This window comes from Carettochelys insculpta, chromosome 21 (genome assembly GCF_033958435.1).
Source record: "Carettochelys insculpta isolate YL-2023 chromosome 21, ASM3395843v1, whole genome shotgun sequence".
Classification (NCBI taxonomy): Eukaryota; Metazoa; Chordata; order Testudines; family Carettochelyidae; genus Carettochelys; species Carettochelys insculpta.
Genome location: NC_134157.1, coordinates 10411332 through 10429342, shown reverse-complemented (window position 1 = coordinate 10429342; position 18011 = coordinate 10411332). Strand labels below are relative to the sequence as shown.

At 45.9% G+C, this 18011-nt stretch overlaps 1 long non-coding RNA gene across 1 annotated transcript; it reads right to left on the bottom strand.

The window, feature by feature from the left end:
• Positions 1 to 620: 620 nt before the first annotated feature.
• On the bottom strand, positions 621 to 5077 carry LOC142023877 (uncharacterized). Its single transcript, XR_012648333.1, has 3 exons — positions 5054 to 5077; positions 2415 to 2487; positions 621 to 794 (listed from the first exon to the last, which is right to left on the bottom strand). It is a non-coding gene; the product is annotated as an uncharacterized LOC142023877 (long non-coding RNA).
• Positions 5078 to 18011: the final 12934 nt, after the last annotated feature.

Sequence of the window (18011 nt, the reverse complement as noted above, 5' to 3'; positions counted from 1 at the left end):
CTAGCTGTGTCCACACTTGCATTCCTCCTTTGAAAGAAGCATGCAAATGAAGGAACTTGAAAATGCAAATGAGGCACTGATTTACCCCTTATGGAGCTTCATTTGCATAATCTTTTTGATTTCCTATTTTGTTTCAGGAAGAAGGGTTCTTTCAAAGTGGGGTTTATTTTCGAAAAAAACCCATTCTCACTGCTTTCTTTCGAAAGACGCTCTTTTGAAAACAGATTATGCAAATGAGGTGCCAGATATGTAAATCAGTGCCTCGTTTGCATTTTCAATTTCCTTAATTTGCATTCCTCTTTTGAAAGAGGCATGCAAGTGCAGCTTTTGTGTTTAAGGATAACATTAGTCCAGAAATGCCCAAATTTGTTGATCTTTATGGTGTATAGTGTACTGAGCGAAGGTCTCTTTATCCACAGGAGATTTGAGTTTTGCAGAAGCAAAGATGGGGTCATTTGAGACATGTGAACTGAAGTATAATTTTAATGAGGACTGACTGAAAATTCTCTCTCTGACGTGTTCTAAAGGAAAATTGGATTTGCCATTAAACATTTGTTTAGAGAAGTGTTTGCTTTCCACAGAACTTTTTTATTTGTCTTCAAAATAACAAAAAACCCCAACAACTATTTTTCATTTGGCTATGCTGTTGCCATGCCTCCTGGGAGTTGCAGTTCATGTGACCTAGATCCCTTTTTTCCAAATATAGGCTGGGCTTCCTGGGCAGACTACATCTCCCATGATTTTCCATGCTGCACTCCCTCCACTTGCCCAGCTGGGCTTGTTTTTCAACATGTCTATGGGTTAAAAATGAAAATAAGTGGAAGCTGCATCAGATTTTGGCTAATGAAGGGAGACAGAATGGTTAGTGATTCAATGCTATGCAGGAAATTAAAAGCTACGAAGTCCAGGCTCTGTGCTAACACCAACTTGCTGCATGGTGTGGGGCAATTCCTTTAACTGCTGCACCTTGGTTCCCCTATCTCACAGGTCTGCTGAAGTCATTCACGAGTGTCTGTGAAGTGTTCTGATGGCCTCACATGGAAGGCTCCCCAAAAGTACATGAGCAAGGCAGTTGCCTTGAGCCCCATGCTGTCAGGGCTCTGCGATCCAACTGACAATAACATGCACTTCCCATCAGCCAGACCCCACTGCACGGTCATTGTGCCACCTTGGGCTCTGACCACTGGCTGGGCCCTAAGAAAGGACAGACAAACACTCTGGCAGTTCTTTCTGTAAGACTTGCCTCTTTTATCAAGCAGTCATAGGTTAGGGCCTAATTCTGTAAGGTGCTGAGTACCTCAGGCAATCCTGTGCATATGATCCTGAGTTAGCTTCCCAGGCCTTTGGAGATAAAGCCCTTATACACTTTTTGCCCCTCGACCTTTACACAAGCAGCACCATTAAAAAGCCCAATGTTTACTTCAACTCCATATTTACCTTGACTGTGGTATTTGCCATGTTCCCTGCACGAGGAATGGAAAACACCACAGTGTATTTAATTACTGCTACTCTGAGGAGGCACATGTTCCATTTTAAGGGCCTCCTACTGTATTTACATAGACAGAAATGCCATGTGGGATAATCCTTTGAAACTGGCACAGGCGAGTAATTTATCTCAGCAGAGAATATCAAAAATGCAAATCTCTATAGGCAGTACAGGGATGGATCTTTGTTTAAAATGCAGCTGAGATAAATAGAAGGCTGAATCTTAGGAACTTCTCTAAAAGAAGGAAGGAGCTGCTGAGGTAACTATAAATCAAAAGCAGAATGTGTTCCCATAGCACCCTAAGGGCCATTTTTAGAGTGGATATAAAGGTCCCATACTAGCTGTTTGTTAACAGTGTGACAGGCATCAGCCGGGTACACAAAACCTCAGCTGTAGAGCAATAACATGCTGAGATAAGGACCTCCCTTATCAGCAATACTATTTTCTTTCCAACAGGAGGGGCCTCTGTGTATATAAGCAGAAGATGAAAGTCAATGAACATAAGAGGGCTGGAGAGGTCTGAATAGGTATTTTGTGTTGTAAATCTAGTTTGGAGCTGTTTTTTTGGGTGTGGAAATATCAAATTCTGACCTCCCACTGATCCTCCTTGGCAGCGGGATAAGTCACTTATTTATAAAAGTTCAGCCACAAAGCTGCTGTGTAACATGGCAGAGGTCTTTGCAAAAAGTTACACCCGCTTGACGCATCTAACAGGCAAACAGCAAATGCCTTGCTACCTCCACACCCTGCCGTCATGCCCCTGCTGAAAATATCACCAAGCACTCGCCTGCAAGTAGGCAATTCCTACAGCATTCATCAGGAAGCTCTTTGAATTAGGTGAGAAAAGACAATTTGTACAAAGGAATGGGGAGAAAAAAAATCATCATTCTTCCTCTAAAAAGCCTCCAGTGGCCCCTTCTCACCTTACCTGGAAACCTGAGTCATGCTCAGGTCCTTTCAGAGGTCCAGAGAGGCCTGGGCCACTTCCAGCTGTTGAGGGCCTGGCCATAATAAAGATAAAAACAAAACGTGAAAACAACAATGCAGCATAATTCGATTTTTTTTTAGTAACAAATGTTTTTCTAGACTTTTTCTGCACAAGCGTATTAATTTATTTGCCCTCTTGCTTCCCCTCTTCCCATTCGGCTTGGTCACACTGCATTAGTGTGGACTGGCCAGCGGCTGTGCTCCTTGCACACTGTGTGAAAAAAAGAAATAAAGCCGTCAGTTTGAGCATTGGCCTGCTAAACCCAGGGTTGTGAGTTCAGTCCTTGAGAGGGCCATTTAGGAACCTGGGGCAAATAGATTTAAAAAAAAAAAGGGATGGTGCTTGGTCCTGCCAAGAGGGCAGGAGACTGGCCTCTATGACCTCCTGAGGTCCCTTCCAGTTCTATGAGATGTGTGGGTGTGTGTCCTGGGAGTTTACGCTCTCTGCAAAGAGATAACAGAGAGGATTGTTTCAAGGGGCTTGAATGAGCCAAGGTGGTCCGTTTTCCCCAGCATCAGCATTGCCTCAGATTTCAAGCTAGCAAAAGCTGAAGAAAACTACAGACTTCCCCTGACTCGAGCTCACAAGTGCAATTGGCATCAATTGGAATTCTTCCATGGATCAAGGACAACACATAGCCCTTCACTCATGAGGACTTTGTTATGGATTAAAGGCAGGTCAGGATGTAGGAGACCCTAAAACCTTGTTGAGTCACACAAAGCTGAGGCGCTAAAACACTGCACTAAGATGGCAGACAATTACTGCTGAGTTACACTGGTAGGTGAGTCCAGGTAGCTCCATCCAGTATATATAGGAGTTGAGGTGTCTCTTTGGATCCAACAAAATGGGGGAAGAGCCTTACAGGTCAAGGCTAGAAACAGACCACTCGGAGGTGAAAGCAAGGCTGAGGTTTTCAGTGGGTGCGCATCAGCAGCTGTCAGGTTATCTTTATGTCAGGTATAATAATAATATTAAAAAAAAAAAAGTGAGATCAAGGCATGATGCAAGACTCTGACTTGATCACTCCCAGGGCAGACACTTCAGAACCCAAACAGCTTTTATGTCTGGTTCTGAAGGGTTCAACTCCAGCAACGAACGAGACCCATCTAGCCAATTGCATCTGCAACAGGATACGAGGCTAAGGCCGTGTCTACCCTAGCCCAAAACTTCGAAGTGGCCATGCAAATGGCCATTTTGAAGTTTACTAATGAAGCGCTGAAATATATATTCAGTGTCTCATTAGCATGCGGGCGGCCGCAGCACTTCGAAATTGACGTGGCTTGCTGCCGCGCGGCTCGTCCAGACGGGGCTCCTTTTCTAAAGGACCCCGGCTACTTTGAAGTCCCCTTATTCCTATGAGCAGGTGGGAACAAGGGGATTTCGAAGTTGCCGGGGTCCTTTCGAAAAGGAGCCCTGTCTGGACGAGCCGCATCAATTTCCAAGTGCTGCGGCCGCCCGCATGCTAATGAGGTGCTGAATATGTATTTCAGCGCTTCATTAGTAAACGTCGAAATGGCCATTCGCACGGCCACTTCGAAGTTTTGGGCTAGTGTAGATGTAGCCTAAGAGTGTCAGAATCCTGGGTCTGGGCCCCTTTATGGCTTCCAACATCACCACCAACACTTCGCTTCACATACAAGAAGCCTCTGTGCATTATTGTGCACATATGACTCAGCCCACTTAATCAGGAAGACAGCTTCATCCTGCACTAGCTGGAGATTCCAATACTCGTCAGTGCTCACGTAAGGGAGTAAGAGGAAATGCCGGGCAAGGCAGGGGTTAAACAGAGCCTGTTTGCCCAATTAGCCCCACCCCGGTTCACCTGCAGCCAGTGTCAGGCTTGGAGGCAGTATATAAGAGGAGAAGCCAGCCCAGTTCAGGCTAAGAGGCAGGAGCTGACTCTGGTGCATGCAGGGACTGAGTCAGAGCTGCCACCAGGTTGGCCGTCAGAGGAAGGAGCCTCCAAACCCTTCCCCAGGCAGAGAGGGGGAGAACCCCAGAGATAGAGGGGAAGCTAGATTCTCAGGGCCACGCCCCAAACTAAGACTACAGCCTTTTGGGGTGGTCTGCAGACCTACACCCCAGGCCTCTAGGGGGAACAACTTACAGGTAGCTATCAGCAGAGTGTGTAACAGTAGCATAGTCAAGAAACAAAAACATGGATTTCCTTTGGCAGGTCTAGTATCAGAGGTGTAGCCGTGTTAGTCTGGATCTGTAGCAGCAACGAAGGGTCCTGTGGCACCTTATAGACTAACAGAAAAGTTTAGAGCATGAGCTTTCGTGAGTTAACTCTGAAAGCTCATGCTCTAAACTTTTCTGTTAGTCTATAAGGTGCCACAGGACCCTGCTTTGGCAGGTCTGTGGCAGAAAGAAATGGTTGTATCAGCCTCGCTAGCCACAGTTCAAGAGGAGAATGTAGTGTGACTGTTTGCACCTGAAAATCCAGAAGCAGGAATGCACCCCAGAGATTCCAAAACATTTTGGAAAAACAAAACAAAGCAAAAACAAATGAAAAAAACATCTGATGGCTTCCATAAGAGAGGATACAGATGCCCGTCAACAAGTATCATTTTTCTTACTGGAAGGGAGTTGCGCTTGGTTACACACTGCCTGGTCAGCTAGAAGGAGACTGACGTATCTGGACTAGACAAAAAGAAGATGCAGATATGACTGCGAGCAGCATATTGGTGACACTGCATCTCCCTAGCAGCAGGAGAGGGGAGGCAGGCAGAGCTCATAGACGATTCAGGGCAGCTGCCCCAGGCTCCACACTTTGGGGAACCCTGCACGGCCTCCTCAACTGTCCTATTGGTGGAGCACCAGGTGGCCGGGGGCATTATCTGGGAGTCCTGGTGTGGAGCAGCAGCCAGGGTCTCCCACCACTCGCCCACCACAGGGGCAGGAGCTAGAGCAGCTCCCCTGCTTTGCTCTGCCCTGCTGCCCATCTTCTGGCCTGCTGCACTCGGTTCCACTGCTGCAGCGGGAAGCAGAGTGCCCCAGCCTGCTCCACTTCCCTCCACCACAATGAAGCAGAGAGCAGCAGGCTGGGAAAGGGCCGCGGGGTGGAGGGCGGCAAACTGCTGGTTTGCTCCAGCTTCCACCACTGCAGAATCCCTGCTGGTTCCCTGTACCAGGCCCTTCAGTAGTCCCCAGGCTCACATTGCTTGGAGGTGGAGGGGGACTTTGGGCAAGGGGACAGAGCAGGGCCAGGGGCAGGACAGAACAGAGGCAGGGTGGAGATGCCGCCTGTGGCAGAGGAGTTTGCCCTGTGCTCAGGGCACTAGGTGGGGTTCCTCCAGGCCTTGCAGCCCCTTTGGGACAGCCCTGCCTGCACGACCAACTGAGGGAGACAGAAAGAGTAACTTCCTAAAACTATCAGACAGGTAGCTGTGTTAGTCTGTATCTTTGAGAACAACAAGAAGTCCTGTGGCGCCTTATAGACTAACAGATATTTTGGCGCATAAGCTTTCGTGGGCAAAGACCCGCTTCATCGGATGCATGGGGGGTGGGTTTCCAAAGGGGGTATTTAAGGAGTGGGGTTCCAGTAAAAGGGAGGGCCAGAGCTGAGCAGGTCTATTCAGCAAGGTGGAAATGGCCCATTATCAGTAGTATGTATCAAAAGAGGAAAAAACAACTCAGATCAGACAGGGGGATGTAGGCCCATTGTCAGAGTCTACTGGGGAGATATTAACACCCAGGTCAGAGAAGCTGCTTTTGTAAGGGGCGAGCCACTCCCAGTCTCTGTTTAATCCTTGATTGATGGAGTCAAATTTGCAAATAAATTGCAGTTCAGAGATTTCCCTCTCCATTTGATTTTTGAAATTTCTTTGTCTCCCAAAACTGGCCTGCTGTCCTGACAAGAGAAAAGAGCCTGTCTATTAAAGGACTATTCCAGCCACCTGACTAGGTGCCACAATCAAGTCAACTGTGAAGGCGATCACTCATTGCCAAGCATAATCATCTTCCATGGGAACTGTGGCTCCTCAGGTGGCTGATAAGGCCTATCCTTGAACGACAAGTTCTCTTACAGTGAGGATAGATGTTTCCAGGTATGGCAGGAGGTTGTTGATCATGACTGAAAGCCAGTCTCTCCTTCTTCTGGCACCTCTTGTCCGCCTCAGCTTGGTGTTGGGCAAGTTCAAAATGCAGGGGACCATCATGTGTTACTTGTCTCCATTTTGAGTGACCCTGGGCAAGTGTCACCCAAATGTCAATGTCAAAAACTCTCAAACTGTCAAGTCAACTGTACTTCATGGCTAGTTATAGCAAATAGACATTACGGGTGGGGTTTTCAAGAGCACCCCAAGTTTGCCTAACTGCTCGCACTGAAGCCGGGGCATGACCTCCCACTGAACTTCCCTCTGATATTATGACACATTTCCCCTCCTCACTAGCTAGATCAACCACTGATATCAAAACCGTTTCTTGGTTGAAAACAAGGCTCAGCTGGATCAAGAGAAACTGGAATTCATGTGGTCACTTCAAACTGTTCCAAGCCTTGGCCATCTCTCACTCACTCAAAAGAAAGAAGTAGGTTCAAGAAAAGCCAGCAACTGAGAAAGTCATTAACATCCAGAAAGGCAATTCTGAGTAAGATGTAGCTGCCATTTGCTCCAACGTGGCTGTCACTTTGTGCTCTTTGAGGGAGAAAATAACACACTGTAATAACAGGTCCAGCATGTCTCCACTGGCTTTAATCAGCCCCAGAAGTTCATGGCACATTATCACAAGTGGCTTAGTCAAGCACACACAGAACCTTGATAAGTGAAAGGCAAAGTACATCCTCTCAAGCTGCAAAAATCAGCGCATCCTCCTTTCCTGCTCTGTCACTCTCCCAACAGATTCCCATCAATCCCTGCAGTCCCCTACAGAATCAAGTTATACGAAGACAGAGAACGTTCAGAAAATGCCAGAGCAAACATTTTCAGGGTAATTTTTTAAAACCAGATAGAACTACCCTCCAGTAAACATTCATTATCACATTATAAAACAAATCATTAAAAGAGCCATATAGTTCTGGGCATCTGATATAATCACCTTTTATGGGCTTCTTTATGGAAATCACCAAATAAACTGTTCCCATAAAAAGTGAGTGGCCCTGAATGGAGGTTCTTTCTCAGTTGTCAAGCACACATTACGGCACCTTATGGAGGTTTTCTGGACACCAGCCAGGACCAAATAAGGTGCAAGCTCCCTCACTTCTGAGAAAATGTCATGGTGAAAATGTGCTCCAAAATTCTGAAGCGAGGGGGGCTAGTGCACGTGGGAAGAAGCTCAAGTATAATAACCCAGTAGATAATGGCTTGAAACAGCCAAGAGCATCTCTTGGCTATGCCATAGGTCCTGATGGAGTTCTCAGAGATACAGAACTCAGGGGGAAGGCTGGCATCTGTCTGGAACTCCACCAAAGGTTCCAACATATCAGCGGTATTTAAAAGTAAAACTCAACACGTACGTAGGTTGCCCCTGATCTTTATCCAGATACCACGCAGGCTAAGAGAGGCTTGCTTAACCTTTACCAAAGGTGTTGAGGTCTTTGGATGAAGAAACACACAGCGTTAATTTTTGTGCATGATATACCAAGGAAAAGAAAAAGTGTGCACATTGTGGTTTGTCAGATGGCAGCCCTTTCACATGCCCTGTGTGCTAGTGTATTATTGTGTTCTAACAGGAAATTGCACTGTTACTTGTCGTCGATGCTTACCACCTCTCTGCTGCTTAATGGAACAAATGTGCTGGTCAGAACACACTTCCAGTGTTGGGCAGTGTGCTAGGTACATCTTGATGGTCCACCCCAATTTCCGCATAACCCTGTTGCAGTTTGCTGTAATGTACACACTTCAGCATGGGGCCAGCAGAGTAGTGGGGGTAAAAGGCACCGAGTACATTTTATCTGGAAGATAGACATTGTAATAGCACCACTCACCCTATCCAGCTCTGGTCTAGCTCCAGCCTCCATTTCCCCTTGCTCATGTTGGACTCATTGCCGTACCCATTTCTCTTTCAGGGCATAAATCATCAAAACAAAAGCAATGTTTGTGCCACAGCTTTCACCTTTGCCTCGCTCAGCCTCTTTAGAGCTTCATCTCCCTCCTGCAACTCCTCTCTCAACTGAGCTCTTAAAGGGGCAGTACGTCCAATTATATGCAACTGTGTAACTTTATCTTCACTTAACTCTTCATTCTTCTTTAACCGCTTCTCTGTCCATTATAATAAATGTCGTTTGTTTGTCCAACTTAGGTTCTATTCTGGCAATAAACTCTGTGCAGTGTCCCACTGAAATAGGTAAGGGTTCCCACCAGTATAGGTGTGGACCTGCATGGAAACAATACTGCCAGTTCCACACACACAAAAATAACCATGAATCTGCCCCATCACCAAAATTATGAAATTGAATTTATTATTTTTAAAACCTGTCTTTTTCAAATTTGCCTTCCAGTGTATGGACTTCTTAGTTTCACTTTAAACTTCTTTTCACAACCACATAGGGTCCTTTGTTTTTTAAAAAAAATGCAGGGATTCTTACCTATTCACGGGACTCCAGGAGCTGGTGCTTAAAGAAAAACTCACCAGGTATCACAAGATAGGCAATAAAATCATGAGAGCTGGCAACACTGCAGGGCCTTCCATTGCAGTTTCTGTAAAGCAAGGACTGTGTCTTCATTTCTGTCACACACCAGGAAGTTATATGCTCTTACACAAATAAGTAAATTAATTAACACTTCATCTTCCTCCTGCATGAAGATATGTTCCCAAGCATAAGTGTCTTTTGTTGTAGTGTGACAGTTGCAAGACTTCCATTTGTCTTCATTCAGGGAAATTCCCAGTAAACTAAACACACAGGTCAGTTGTAATTTCTTTCTTTTCTTTTCTTTTCTTCTTTTGTTTTCTTTTCTCAGTGGGGAAGGATTGCTTCTTTGCATCAGAACTGAAAAGCAGCTCCGTCAGTGTACCAGGGAAATGTTATAAGGCTATCACAGAGAACAAATTCTTTTAAACCAATATTTCTCCCTCTGCTTTGCGAGTCTCAAGATGAATCTAACAAATTGGCAAACAAACAACCTTCTCAACTGTGGATAATCACACAAACCTCAAATATGCTTTTTGTACCACTGCGTCTGCTGAGATCCCCAAGAAATATATAAACCCACATTGAAATTTTGCTGGGACAAAACATATTACAAAACATATTAATAGCAAGATAACAGAACTCAGCAAAAGCCGTCTTGACAGATCTAACTGTTCTTAGAGTTCCTCCCTTAGGTCTGCTCCGCCTGTACTCTAGATCTTCTCTGCCCCAGTAAATTCCTTCCACCACTCTTGTCGCCAAGAAGTAACAAGTCACATACCTCACTGAATAATCAGAACACACTTAATGCTTCACCTCTACTAGCAACGTGCAATGTTGCAGGCAAACAATGACAGACATATCACCCTCCTAGCACTGGATCTTTGAGGCTACTGAATTGAGTAGCACTGCTATTTTTTCCCCACTTTTGGGCACAATTCTTGAAAATATCATTTGCTCAAAAAGAAGAATTTGTTCCCATCTTACTTACGGGAGAAAAGGCAGTCAAGGGAGGGAAAAGCCTCAAATAATGTCTCTAATTTTAAAAAAAACCCTCAAACTCAACTTGTGGAAACTAAATTGCTACTCCTGGCTAGGTCTGTATGTTTTTGTTGCATTTCATGCATACAAGTGAAAGTTTCTTTTATATGCTGCCTACAAAGAGGTTGCCAACAAAGTTTGCTGATGTTCATGGAACTATGGATAAGCCAACCAAGCTGCTGGCATTTGCCACTTTTACGTAGTGTGATGAATTGTGCTTCCCACAGACAAGTTAATATTTCATCATAAACTGTTGATGTGAAGTTTTGTTATTTAATTTTAAATGTATGGCACTGACTTTAACATGTCGGCAAGATGATCGATCACCCTGGCAATTTGGGTCTTTAAAAATAGCAGCAACTTAAAAGCCCGGTGGTAGAATTTACATCATAGTTAATAAATAACAGGCCCCCTTTGGAAATTAGGTCACGAGATTATTCTGTTTGCAAACAGGAACTCCAACCAAATGGAACCTGGTAATGTCTAGAACATACAGACTAGACAACGATGAAATTTTCAATGTACCCAAGTTAGCATTGACAGTAGACTGCAGAAACACTAGATCGTTTCTCTTGTGATTATTTTGAAAGAACCTTTGCCAAGATTTTTGTAGAACTAGTGATTTTTGTTGACTCAGAATTTAGGATCCGTCTCTTCAATCTCAGGCACATTAAAGGTGCTGATTTTTAGGTGTTTAGTAGTTTTGGAAAGTCAGGTCCTTCGAGGGTTGCACATAGGTGATCCAAAAAATCATTAGTCACACTTCACAAAGTTTGCAGACAAAACCAAGCTGAGAGGGGTGGCAAATACTTTGGAGGATACGATTGTAATTCAAAATTATCTGGACATACTGGAGAAATTATCCGAAATAAACAGGATGACATTCCATAGGGACAAATACAAATTACTCAACTTAGACTACGCCTACACTAAAGAGTATTGTTGACAAAGCGCCAGATGGATGACCCTCTGCAGCAGCACACTGTTGATGGCCGTCACAACCTGCAAGGGGAGGAAACCAAACACACATGTCAGGGACTGAGGGAGGGAGACCTGGGGTGCAGGGGGCTCCCCTGCCCCCTACCGTCCTCTTCCCCCCAAGCTCTCTGGGAGACTGGGTGTGAGACTGACCCCAGCAGCAGAGATGTGTGGGGTTGGATGGCACAGTCCCCTGGGGATGGGACTTTCCCCCATCCCACCCCTCAAACTCTCAACCCCACTTTCTGAGGGCCCCCCTTGGGTAGGATAACACCCTGCCCCATGCAGGGCCTGCAGACCAAGGGTGCCTTACCTGCATGAGGACAGCCCTAACGGTGGACCTTCCCATGCCGAACTGGTTCCTGATGGAGCGACAGCTGTTGAGGTGATGAGCTTCCAGAGGGCGATGGTGACCCACTTCCACAGGTGGATGGCAGGCTCCAGGTGGGTGTCCTGTCTCCAGAGGGTGAGGGTGAGCCAGGTGCAGAGCTCCAGGAAGGTGTCCTTCCACATTCGGAAGTTCTGGAGCCACTTCTGGTTGTCCTACTGCCCCATGACTCACAGGTTGGCACTGGTGTTGTGCCTCCCCACCTGCCTGGTCACCCAGGGGGTGGGGTGAGCACAGATGGGCCCATCCAGCAGCAAGGATGCGCTTCTTGATGGTGGTGTCTAGGTCGTCCTCCCTGGGAAGCAGGAGAAGGATGGCTGTGAGGACGTTCAGCAAAAGTTGAAGCACCTTTGAGTGGGGCGAATGCAAGCCCAGGGGCTGCTCTGGCACCACGACTAGCTAGAAAGCTTGGTATTTCTCTTAGCAGGCACGTGAGCCCTGCTGTAGTAGCTGTGCTGTCCCTTGACGAGATAGGAAAACCTCAGCATGGGCAGGGAACGGGCATCGTGGGGAGAGGAAGGCTTTAAGGACACGCCTCACCAGGGCTCCCTGATGGGCTTGCTGGCCATGCAATCCCATCTCCAGGGTTCCAGGTGACCGTTCTGTCAAGAGAGCGACTGAGCAGTCTGGCTATTCTCTGTCAATGTAGCGGATTGTTCTTTCAACCCGCTTTCATGTGGCCACAATCTGTCAACAGATGTTTTGTTAGAAGATGTCTTCCAACAGTAACTTCAGTCGACAGATCCCTCTAGCGTAGACATAGCCTTGGAAAGGAACAATCAGTTGCACACATGCTAAATGAGAAATGATTGCCTCGGAAGGAGTGATGAGGAAAGGGATCTGAGGGTTGCAATGGACAATGAAAAAGATATGTCAATAGTGCAACACTGAAAAAACAACGAGAAGTCCTGTGGCACCTTACAGACTAACAGATATATTGGAGCACAAACTTTCACGGGCAAAGACCCACTTGTCAAGGCATCCAGAGTATGACAATGTTACAAAAAAAAAAAAAAGCAAATATCATTCTGGGAGGTAGGACTGTTGTAAGAAAGAAATGAGAAGTAATTCTTTTGCTCACTGTTTAGGCCTTAACTGGAGTATTGTGTCCATTTCTGGGTGCCACATTTCAGGACAGATGTGGACAAATTGGATTAGCCCAGAGAAGAGCAACAAAAATGATCAAAGATCTAGAGAAACTGACCTCATGAGGGAAGACTGAAAGAACTGGGTGTGTTTAGTATAGAAAACAGAAGGCTGAGCAGGGACATCACAACAGCTTTCAGGCACTAAAAAGGTTGTTACAAGCAGGAGGAAGGAAACTTGTTTTCTTTAACTTCTGATGATAGGACAAGGAGCAATGGGCTTAAAATGCAGCAAGGGGGGGTCTAGGTTGGGTCGCCAAGCCCTGGAGTAAATCCTGTGGAGGTGTGAATCTCAGTTATTGGATATTTTTAAGAGCACGTTACATAAACATCAGGGATGGTCTAGATTGGGATGATCAAGGGATTAAGGATGATCAAGACATGTCCCATGGGCTGGATCCAGCATGCCAAGCCTTTTAATCCAGCCCATGGTCTGCCCTAGGGATCCTTGGACCAGGGGCAGCTGCACACTACTCAAAGCCGCTGACTGCTGAATGTGTCTCTCTGCCTCCCTGCTGAGGAGGGAGGGAAGGTTTGACATGCTGCCTCCACCCCCAGCACTCTCTCTCCACTCTGATTGGCTGGAAAGCGGCCAATGAGTGCTGAGAGATTGTACCGGGCTGGAAGCAGCATGCAAAGCCTGCCCCTTCCTCAGCGCACACACAGAGAGCCACGTTCAGCAGCAGTAGGAGGTAGCACTTGGAGTAGTCTGAGACTTGCATCAGGGTAGGTGACTTACCTGAGGGTCCTGCTGGGCTGTTGACCAGGATCTGCCTAGGTAAGAGCCTCCTGGCCAGACCCACACCACTGCCTCTTGCATCCCAACTCCTTGCCCCAGGTTACCACCGCCTCCTGCTCCCATCACCCAAGCACTCTGCACACACACCCTCCCCCCAGGTCAAAATTCCCTCACAGACCCTGAACCCCCTCCTCCATCCACCCTCCAGGCCAGAATCCTCTCCTGCACCCTCACCCTCTCCTGGACCCTCACTCCAGTCTCCTGCCACAGGTCACACCCGCTCCTGCACCCAAACTCCCTCTCAGATCTTGCACCCTCTGTTGTACCACAGTCCCCTACCCCAAGCTCCCTCCTTCACCCAACCTCTGTCCCAGATCCCCCATCGCCCCCATACAGGAAACCTTGAAGTGCCCCCCACCATCAAAAATTATTGCCCACCCCTGATCTAGATGGTGCTTGGTCCCACTAGGAGTGCAGGGGACTGGACTTGATGACCTCACAAGTTCCCTTACAATCCTAGGAACATTCACATCTTGGGCTCCATATTCAGGGTTCTTTGGATTTGATCTAGTGTTTTAGTCCCCGATGCCACAATTGAAAAAGAAAAGTTGGCTAAATCAAGGAGTGATCAATTTGATATAACTGATCAATAGTTTCCAGAACATGGCTTTAGCCATATAAAATTATTTCTGACACCTGGCGAGATTTTCCTTTGGTACTGCTGATGTGTGTGGATTGGTAGCTCCTGTAACTTTAATCTAGGGAGCGTACATACACTCGCTTCTCCTTTTCATATGCATTATCTATGTTATATATCGGCGCTGGTCACAGGTAACTGAAGCATCTAATTCTCCCCTCTGCTTTCTGCCACTTTTCATTTACCATTGCCTATTTTACATACTACAGCCAGGAGCACCATTCTCCTTAAAACCACCACAGGGCTGTGTTAAAAGTCTCCTTTGCAATGGCTGCTATGGAAAACTCAACAACAGTTAAGGTTGCTGCTGAGACGGCTGCCCGCCATGCCAGTCAATATTGTCGCATCGTTCCCTGTAGCCACCCAACTGTCTGTCTCCCATTTAGATGATATGCTTTTGGGGGCAGGCCTTTCTGTTGTGCCTGGCCGGCACCTAGCGCAGCTGTTCTACAAGTAATAATAATGCCAAGAACACATCACAGGCTCCCTCCGGGGTCACGTGAAATCCAGCCGGTTTCTGTCTTCAGAAAGACTTTAGCTTCTGGAAATTCAAATAGCTGGAGGTGCCAAATCCTTCCCTCACAGTCTAGAAAGCCATTTTCCATAACAGGTCAGTCTGGGGTAAGTCATACAGCTAGCATGCACGCCTTGGAATTTGCAAGATACTTCTCATGTGCAGACACTCGTACAGAACTATGGTCCACAGTGGTAGATTAGCCAATGGGCCAATGGGTCCTGTGTCCAGGGACTTGGGCCAATTTGTGGGGTGGGAGTGGGAAACAGGCATGCCTGTGTGTCGCTCTGCCTGCAGGAGTGGGAGGGAGGGGCAGGGCAAGAACTGATGTCCCAGTCCCATTTCCCAAGGAAGTGTGGACAGCTGTGGGAAGAAGTTCAGGCAGAAGGAGCGGGATGGGGTGGGGCCCTATTTATTCTGGCCCAGGGCCTCACAAAACCCTAATCTGCCTCTGATGGTCCAGAATTTATTATTGATGGGGAGCCTCAAGGAGGTTAAATTTGGAACCCAGGAGTTTTGATTAGCACCTAAGATGAAGATAAACATGTAAGGTAGCATCTCTGAATGATCACAACCAGTCCAATGGTCATTATAGTAGGGCTGGCCACAGTCCACACATTGGCTCCCAGTCACCATTCATCATGAGCATTACCAGGCATAGACGACTCATCTGCACAGAAGACTAAAGGATTCTCATCTCTGGCTCATAACAGGAATACTTTAGGGGCCTTACAACTTGTTCCTGCTTTCGAGTACCTTCACAGCACTGGTCCTTCCTGCTTATCTCTTATCAACCTTTCACCTTCTCTATTTTGCCATTCTGATCTGCTGTTGATCAGTTTTTCATATCGGCATCTTCACATACCTCTTACACACCAAGCATCCTTAACTGACTTGTTAGGTCACGAGCCTTTCCTCATGAAGATTTATATGCTGGCTGCCAGGCCTGCACAAAACCAACCAATTAATAACCCTGGCTAGACTGAAAGGCTGATGGAAATAGCTCTCTCTTCCTGTATCTCTTTACAATTGTAAAAAACTGATTGCAAGTTTTTATATAAATTATAATTATTTGAATGTCTCCTTCTCCTTGCAACCTTCATATGGCTTTTGGAAGGTATTTACACAGCACCCAGCACAACAGTCATGACACCAGCTGGAGCCTCTTAGTATTGCTGGCATACAAATAATAAGTGGGAGATAATTACCTCCCCATACATCACAGGATCTAGAGACACAAACATCATTCCCCTTAGCACTTTGCTAAGCCTAAATGTCACAAGAACGCAGTCAACAAATGGCATGTCTGGTGGCTTGGCTTGAGGACTCCATCAGAAGAGGATATCCTGATATTTCTAATCTGCAGTTAGTACAAACTTAGAGAGAAGAGCCTTTTCCTCATTTGGTGATGCCAGAACTGCCTTGGAAACAGATGATAACAGACTTGAGCAATATGGACGTAGAGATCATTAGCTGTCTTGAAATTTGGAAGTCCCCTCACCATGTGCATTTAGCAAAATGTGATTTTTACAAAGTTTCGTATTTCAGACACCTCAGCAAAGGTTAGCAGACCTCCTGTTCAAGAGCCAAGCATTTATAAGCTATCTGTGCCGCATACTACTTGAACCTACAAAAAAAAAAACCCTGAAATCTCTGGGGAGATACATCCTTGTGTCACCCATCCCTCTCCCTAAAGGAGAAACAGAACCTCACAATCTTACATCTGAGAGACATGAGGCAAAAGGAATACCTCAAATAAGAAAAACATTCCCTAGCAACCATCATCAGGTCCTGACGCTAGAAAAGCCTGCCATACTTGAAATGAGACAAGAAAGACTACAGTGAAAAGTCACCATATTATACCAATGTCAGATGCCTGTAAAGGAAAAGGCACCGTAGCCTGAAGCAACTGCAGCCGATGTTTTAATTTATCAGGGTTCAGTGAAGTCCCTTTGCAGGAAAGCCTTGAGATAAAGGTTAGCGGTTCACCGACAGCAGATATTTGGGCACTGTGGGGTGGAGCTTTTGCATCCTGCAGAAGCAGTGGCCTTTCCTGACACTCATGCAAGAACACAGGAGGCAAAAGTGAGGGCCAGTCTACATGATGAAGTAGTGGGGGGTGAGGATGCACTATACTGATGGGAGAATGTGCTCCTGTCGGCGTAATTATTCCACCTTGGTGAGAAAGTGGAAATTATGTCAGCAAGAGAGAGTCTCCCACAGCCTGCTGGTATGGACAGGGAAAAACGTGTGTTGCTTTGGAGGCAGAGGATTGACCTAAGGAAAACTTGTGGACTCAAGCAGATGTCTCCTGCTCACTCAGCGGACTGGCAGCAACTCTAATTACTTCATAATAATAGTCAGACAGCAGCAAGTTCCACATTGTTTTTAATTTAAGAAGAATCCCTCGATACATTGTTTCAAATGTAAAGAGCCTACAAATAAATCAAGCACCTCTGTCTAGGGCAGATCCAGTAGTAGACTGAAATCTACACTACTATAATATTCTGGGAATAGAGGTTAGAATTCAAAAACTTTGCACAATATTTTGAAACCTAAAGATGCCTGTGACTTTAAATGTCCTGCAGTTGCTCTGGAGTTAGGGACACATATTTAGATACCTAAGTAAATACAGATGTAAGTACTTGATATTAAATACACAAGTTTGGACATTTTGTCTCTGACAGATGAGGCGTTTTTTGTTGTTGTTAATTTTAAAAGCAAAGCTTTCTTTCAGGATTCGTTCATCCCTTCTCTTGACCAACATCTGGCATTTCTAAATGGCTTTGTAATCTTTAGCAAGTTAATTGGCACAGCACCACTTGTCAGAGGTATCATCACCCCCATTTTACAGATAAGAGCACAGAGGCAAAAGTAACACAGGAAGTTGGTAGAACAGCTAGGAAACAAGATTCAAATCCAGAAGCTCTGACCTAGCCATATGCTTTATCCACAAGCCAATTATCCCTGCCCTTAAGCATATCTCTTTCTTAATGCAGTCTGTAACACTGACTGAGAGAACTGGATCAGCTAAAATAACCAACCCAACTTTTTTGTCTGAAATTCCACCCAATTTTCATTGGAGGTTAAAAATGACTAAACCACTCTCCTTCTCTCTTCTCTCTCTCTCTTTTAAATTCCACCCACTACCAGCTTCTAGCTAAAACCAGAAGCAGAAATAACACCAAAAAGAGTTTCTCCTGCAGTATTTTTGGCAAAACTACCAGAAAGTGGAGACACTGGAAACCTCAGAATTACATCCCAGATCAAGCCAGCAGGTGTGTCCTGCTCAACATCCTACCTTCTACAGTGTTGTCACTTTAGTGATTTTCTTGCTAGATTTAGTGACTTTTTGGTTTCCCTACGGAGGAAATGAGTGTCAAAGTGCCCAGTGACAAATTTAGCGACTTTCACTGCCAGATGCAGTGATAAGTAGGGAAAGAAGTCACCAATATCATATGCTCTTC